The following is a 7381-nucleotide window of genomic DNA, read 5'->3' as shown; positions in this document are numbered from 1 at the left end:
AAATTTGTCCCTCAAACTACAGGAAATGGCGTTTCAGAGGGTCTAGATTTCAAAAATTTTCCAGAACCTACCTTGCAACGGCTCGTACCTTCGCCGCTCGAGATGGTGAAAATATGTTGGGGGTGTCGCCCTCAATAACTAAAGCTAAAACTATGTGTATTTTTGATAGAAATGTCATTGAAGTTAGCCTAGTCTGGCAGCAAAATTTGCCCCTCAAAATACAGGAAATAGCGTTTCAGAGGGTTTAGATTTGAAATTTTTCCGGGGGTGCATGCCCCCGGACCCCCCTAGAAGGGTCACGCCTCCGGCGCGACGCCTCGGGCCTTCGGCCCTCGATTTAGTGATATGAGAAATTTTCGCCCCCACAACTAAAAAATGGTGCCGCCGCCTCTGGGGACAGCATACACATGTCTGGCGTACACATACAGCTACAGACAAATGTTACTTCTTATTGTACTTCTTCTAAAATCTCGGTGGTGGCAAGTTGAAGTGACAAGGTAGCGTTACGGGCAAGGAGGTTAGATTTGCTCGACATGAAAAATTGTTTTTCATGTTTGCAAAAGGGGCGCGGTAGATCCGGCATTCAAAGAAACTCTTTGACCGCAAATGTCGTGGAACCGCCGACAGTTCCACCAGTGTGTTTAAGTACGTTGTATTTGTAAAGTTTTGCCTGGTCGACATGTGACGTTTGGCAAGGGTTTTAGTCTAACAGGCTTCAACGCTTCATTCCCAGGCGCAAACGGCCGGATTACGTTTGACGTTGACTAGTACTGCAGGTATTTACCTCATGTTGTTCAGGACATTATGTTGTTTGCAGCTTGTCTCAAAATTAGGCAATCGGGAACTTGAAGATTTAGAACTGTGTTGCAAAGAAACTGTTTAACGGAAGATTTTAACGGACGTTATGAATGTGTAATGTCGTAAAGGCTTGGTCGAGTGAAGATTTTAGTCCCCCTGGCGGCGCTCCTTGGAACTGCAAGTGTAAAGTATGTACATGAGAATGAGAATGAGAATAATTTGATATGATTTCTTAGTCGTAGGTAACCCTTTATAAGTCTATATTGTCTGCTCTAAACTCGCCGCCTGGGCGCCAGACAGACACGACACCCGATATTTTACACCTGTCGGAGGAACTTAAGAGCAACACCTGAGCCGTCCCCTTTTACGAGAACCCGTAGCACCTTAAGGCGGTCTCTTCCGTAGGAATAGATTTCTCCCAGTCATTTTAAAAACCTAACATTTACAAATCCCTTTAAATTCCCTGACGCATGTAGAAAGAGTGTCAAGACGTAGACAGTAATGCTATGTAGGAAGATAATTGGGGTCAGGCGAACAAAAGCACCCGATACTCAGTAGGCAACACATCAAAGAATAGAATTCATATGTCCCACTCTAGGTTTATAAACATGAGGCAGGTGGACAGGATAAGATGTCAGATCTCAGCATGTGAGAGTTTTAGAGACGTCTTACAGCTAGGTCCTTATGTCACTGTCTAGGAAAGAAGTGATGCAAGGAAGATAGCCACGAAGCTCAACAATGGCGGGAGCACGCGACTCTTTCTAATGGTGACTGACGAATTTGAGAAGGGTGACTACATTGTGCTCCACTTTTGACAGTTATGCCACCCAAGATTGTCAAATGTGAAGACTGAATGATTGATTGGGTTGAAATTTCAACCCGAAGAAAGAGGCCAGACACATTTTTGTGCGATGTGGTTTCAGCGCGGACAAAAAGGGACGGGGAAAAGGGACCCCATTTTCTATGAAAACCCATTGTCTGTGTGGTCGCGCGGGCCATGCGCCACCTACGAATGGCATAAAAGATCTTTATTTCTGCTGTAAATAATCCGTACACTTAATCCTTTCCAAAATATTGTCGGTGTAACATTAGAAGGGGAGGGGAAGTCAGCGCAACAAATCGGACGTATCACAGTTCTATGGAAAGTCGCGCGCACAAAAGGTGTCAGAAGCGAGCTCTAATGGGACAGGGTCAGCTCTGTTTTGGTTAGCCGTATTTGTACAGAATACCCGATGCCAAAAGCTCGAGCTGCTTTTGAAAAATTAGGTCGGAAAGGTTGAGCAGTAGCTGTGCGAAGCAGACTCTATATATAGTATCAAGGAACAGGTGAGGAAACATTGTTGCATCTATAACTTTAAACCATAACATTTCTGCTACGTCTCTCCAACATCTCGTTGTAAGTATTGTTTTATTCCAAAATTTTAAGTGGTCGTGCGCCCGGTGTATAGTTCTTCAGACATGTCAAAAAGGAAAAAAAAGTTTCCAAAACTTGCATTTCCAAACTTGTTTTAGCTGAAGGTCTCGTTGTTGTTGTTTGTAGACAAAACAATATGGACGGTAAAGACGTTAGATTTTAAGGGGTTTAGGAGGTTAAAAGTAGTACCAAATAGACAAAAAATGTTAGAGTAGTTTCATTGTGTATCAAAATTTATCTGCTTAAAATTCTTTGGTCATTCGATCGATGCTTCTTACAGGTTGTTGCGGGTGCGTGCGCGCGCGTGTTTGCGTGTTCGCGTGTGTGTGCGTGTGCGTGCAGTATGTGTGTACGTGTGCGTGTGTGCTAAAATCCCAGAATTCAGACATATGATAACACTGTGAAAAGCTTAACTGAAAATTGGAAAGTTTTGAGAGTAGATATTGTCTCCGAAGTGCGTACATTGTACAGAAACACATTCTGTCTTTTAAATGCAAACGTTAAACTTAGACAGTCGGCGCGGATGCAACATTTAAATCGAAAAGAAAAAGACAATATCCATAGCATGGTGTTATCAGATTAATGTCAACGTTACATCGGCTGATGCATGTTTGTCTGTACACGTGTTGAAACATGTACAACACCAGAAAGGCGTATTCTCCTCCCATTTTGTACAAGAGTAACAGTAAGAGCAGCTATCCTGGGTTGAGTTTTGCACATGCATATCTATTGTATTTGTGAGCTGACTAAGACTAGTATGTAGAAGCGTCCATACAAGCAACATTTTAAAGCCTTTTGCAAACACAGACAGTTCCGAGAACTGAGTGGTCCGTTTGTACAGGTGAATCATCGCCCCGCGTGACTCGGTGTGTCAGTCGACCCGTCACAAACTTTGTAAAACTGGTTCACGACATGTCACATTGTGTATGTGGAGGGTTCTTAGGACAGCTGTGGATGTATAGTACACAATATATATGTGCATCGGACATTGTGAGACAGCCTTCGTTCAAAAAAATGCGTATATGAGTATCTATATTTTTTAAACAGTTAACGTTTTTGAGATGTTTACATCGTGCGTCTTTACTCTTTACATATTAAAAAAAAACTAATTCCTACAGCTAAAATCCCGCATTCCCATACAGGTTTGTTTCTGACACAGCAGTTTGCTTATGTTTCAAAATATCTGTCAAGTCGAGTAGTTTGGAAATGCTAACAATATCACAACAACAAGAACAAACACGAAGTATGTGTTTGATTTTTGACTCGTAAGCAAATGTTCTTCCATGATTAAACAGCATACATGAAAGGTAAATAAAAGCGACCTTTTCCTGTCTGTTCACCCGTATAATCGAACAGACACAACTCGCAACCGACAAAGTAATTATCAACCCTGGCGCTAATTGATATTCAGGTGACGTTCTATTTCTGCCCTATAGTTCATGTTGAAGATACATTATTTTTCTTGGTGACATGTTTATGAATAGAGGACGATATCTATCCCTCGATGGGATTTTACTTGTGGAAAGTAAAAACTTGATTTGAGTTTGGAAAAATCCGTGACTCTCTGTCACACAGGAATTAGACAAAGAACATGTCAACCTCTGTGGAATAATAAAAGACGAGAAAGGTCGTCGATATTTGTGCGGCCTTCGTAATTTCAAACAGTTGACAAGGTAGAAAAACTAGTACAAACACGGTTGACAGTACTTAGAGCAAAACATTTGAAAGCAAAGGTAAGCTAGAGAGATCGATTCTTAAGAACCTCTTAAGTGTTGATTGAGACTGCAAATACTGTACTAAATTTAGATAACTAATTCTTCTAGGTATCGTAAAAAAATTCGGCCCTCCGTTTGCCCTCCATTTGTCCCCACATTTTTTACAAGTCATTAATTTGAGGATGCAGTCTTCAGCACGGTCTTTTTCCACCAAAATGGTTACCCCAAAAGTACAATAAAGATGTACCCAGAAAAAGATTTTCTAAATCTTTCTCTAGATCCTTATCCTATAAAAATTGTGGAATATGCAAGTTTTTTTTTTTTACCTCTATCATAAGCATGTCTATAATGATTACTATACAGGCTCTAATGGCTTTAGGTTGCTACTCTCAATTCAAGTCGTAACAAAGAACAGCTTGGAAACAGATCCCCCGTGCTAACCAATCACCACTGCTGTATTATTTAAGCGTGCGTGTCCATTGTGTCCATGTCATTACAGCTGTGGATCACTTACACATCCCTGCCGTAGTGTGGGGGATACTGAAGTGCTGCACTCTCAATCAGAAAGGGGTCTTAAGTCTTAAGATACGCCTTAAGGACATAATCTGATATGTCGGTACAATGTAGACGGGATTCTCCTTAACGCTAAGGGTTGGTTTCCTGTTCTTAAAGAGCTTTTTAATTGTACTTAAGCCTTAACAGACACACTGTGAAACTTTGTGTGTGTGCTCTTGACGCGCCTATGCCTGTACGTTGTTTATTCTAAACCCAAATAGTATCGCGTTTTGGACCTGTAAAGTAATGATCTAGTTTTGTGACCATGAACTATTTTTTTTACCATAAAGCTAGCGTTACATGAAAGGATGTTGCAATACAGATGCCAACCATTCGCCATGTTTAGCCCCATGAGAACGGGTTGACACTTATACAATTGGGTGAAACTATCCTAATACTTAGAGTATATATATCCCTAGCTAACTCGTGATTCACACCAGCGAAGTCAGGCAATGTGCGGGTGTGTCACTGACGCTATGGCACGATGGTGGCGTCACTGCGTCCTATGTGCTACCTTTGACTTTAGTGGGAATATCATGCAAAACGCACAAGTATGGCTAAAAGACAACAAAACGCACAAAGCGTAAAGATTTTCAGAGATTCAGAAAATGTTTCTACTCGATTTTTAAAGATAAAATTCGTTAAGCTGTCAAATCGCTCTGCCGCAGTTTCTGTGAGGTACCCACTTTTGAAACCCCATCTTGGTCATCTTACGCATGCGCAGTGACAAACTAATCCTCCTGTTTTCTTCTATCTGAAGGTATCCAGTCACGTGGCCAACACGGTGAGGGGTGACCTGTACAGCTGAGTACGTGAGTAGGATGCACCCGACCAGTACCACTCCATTCCAGTAACGCACATCCATGGTTAACAGTTAACAGGTGGGCACACATCTCATTACATACCTTCACTGCACTGATAGCAACGTGTAACAGCCTCCTCTAGCGTGGATGCATATAATTGCAGGACAGCGAAAGCCTGCATTGACATGATTGGATGTACCAATTAATCAACCCCGTTTTAGGCCATCATTGTCAAAGGCATCATAGTACGATAGGGGCTAAGATTCTTGAAAGCAAGTGGATAGACCACCCTCTAACATGATCACAACTCAAACATTACGGTGAAAACCAACTGTCACAGATCTATAGCTGTCAACAATTTTGGATTGGTAGTACCAATTGTGTTCATGTAAGAGGGTGGTCTATCCACTTGCTTTTCAGAATCTTAGCCCCTATCACCCCATACACATAGCGTTAACAGAAATAACTGTACAACTAAGGACGGCGTTAGGCAGTCGTTGCTGTGGTAGGACCGTGTCCTTTCATCCTAGGGTCAAAGAAGTTAACAGCAGTACTGGTGCCAGGACAACGCTGAATTGGGGGCGCTTCCATATGAATAACCAGGAGTTCACAGGCCGTAGGTCATGCTCCTAGGTCATCTGGACTACGGGTCACCAGTCATGGCCACCATATTTCGGAAATCGAACTGTGCCGTCGTGGACATGCATGGAAGTTTGCCAACTATTCAGGACCGAAAAACACATGGAAATGTCTGCTGCTACAGTGTGAAGTTCTTTTGCTTATGGTGGGATCGTCAAATGGTAACGGTTTAACAACCAACGGGTAACTTTTGCCCTCGACTCTCGTATTTTTTAGCGATTCCACGGCGTCAGCAGCTCGAGCTCGGACAAATTCGCAACCTAACGTTACTGTTTCTCATCATGATCAATAAATGGGTAGGTATTTGGCCATCTTTAAAACGATATTACTTTTTCAGCTTCTTTGTATTGGTTTCAATTATGTGGTGCACGGCCCGGTGTTTTTTATTATGAGAGGTAAGGCAACAGTATTCTATAACCTCATTGACTGGTTATTATAAAGGAGGCCTAGTTTATACCTCAGGTTTAGCTAGGCAGTGACTTATGTATGCTATGGAATGTATGTATGCAATGTAATGCATTTATGTTTTGAAAAAGATAATTTCATTCCCCCAAAAACGTAGGTCAAAATGAATTGCAGCGAAATGATATTGAATTCTGCATCTGCATAAGGGTACCCCCAAATAGCACCGCATGGGGCATCGTAGGGGGGAAGCTGAGGCTCCCGGGTTAGGGTGGGCAAGCCGCTTGCCTGGCACGGAAGCACTCAACGTTGGGAGCACTTACAACCGTGCCAGGCAGGGCATTCCACTCAGGAATTGTGCGTGGAAAAAACGAGTTTTTGTAAATGTCTGTACGTGCAAATATGGGTTGGTATTTGTAGTCGTGACTACCCCGGGTGCGCCCATGGGCAGGCTTGAGAATATTACTGGCCTCTATATTGATATTATTATTAACTACTTTATAGAAAAAGGTGAGGCGGGTGTTCCTCCTCCTTTCGGAATTGGTAATGACAGCAATAAACTGAATTCACATCGGGTGTGCCTAAATACCACAAACGACCACAAACGACTCGGAAATACCACAAACGACCACAAACGACTCTGATATGCAGTGTATATGGGTCAAAGACCTTGTTCGGCGCTCTGGAGACATTGTTTACACATTTATGAATTTAAAAAACGCAGCAAGTCCTGCGTATTCACCAGTTATTTCGAGTTAGTCCGGTTTCAAGATTAAAGCCATTCTTGGCCACCATGTTGGATCGTGCTTGCTCACATTTGAGGCTGAAAAACACTTAGTATACAAGTTTTATAAGTTGACAATGATAGAATAGTGCCATGCTATAATCTATGAACCAACAGCGTCCATAGTTTTATCGTCCTGTCGTCTATAGAGCCGTGGAAGGTATCGAGAACTTCCCCATGCAGACTCCTAGCACGGGCGATCCAACATGGCGGCCGAGAATCGCTTCGATCTGAAACCGGCGGACTAACTGAAATAACTGGTGAATACGCA

General features: G+C 42.4%; 1 protein-coding gene across 8 annotated transcripts in view; it reads left to right on the top strand.

Annotated features, from left to right (window-relative positions):
* Nucleotides 1-7381, top strand: part of LOC118415055 (PR domain zinc finger protein 1-like) — a 38960-nt gene that overhangs the window by 11798 nt on the left and 19781 nt on the right. For 7 of the 8 annotated variants that reach the window (XM_035819451.1, XM_035819446.1, XM_035819450.1 and 4 more), the window contains exon 2: nt 5243-5363. The gene's annotated coding sequence lies outside the window, so the exon portion shown is untranslated. Of the gene's footprint in view, nt 1-1601; nt 2125-5242; nt 5364-7381 lie in introns of those variants that run through there. The other variant, XM_035819445.1, reaches the window with a different exon arrangement.

This window comes from Branchiostoma floridae, chromosome 4, assembly GCF_000003815.2.
Source record: "Branchiostoma floridae strain S238N-H82 chromosome 4, Bfl_VNyyK, whole genome shotgun sequence".
Lineage (NCBI taxonomy): Eukaryota > Metazoa > Chordata > Leptocardii > Amphioxiformes > Branchiostomatidae > Branchiostoma > Branchiostoma floridae.
Note: the sequence above shows the minus strand (reverse complement) of the source record. Positions and strands in the feature narration are given on the sequence as shown.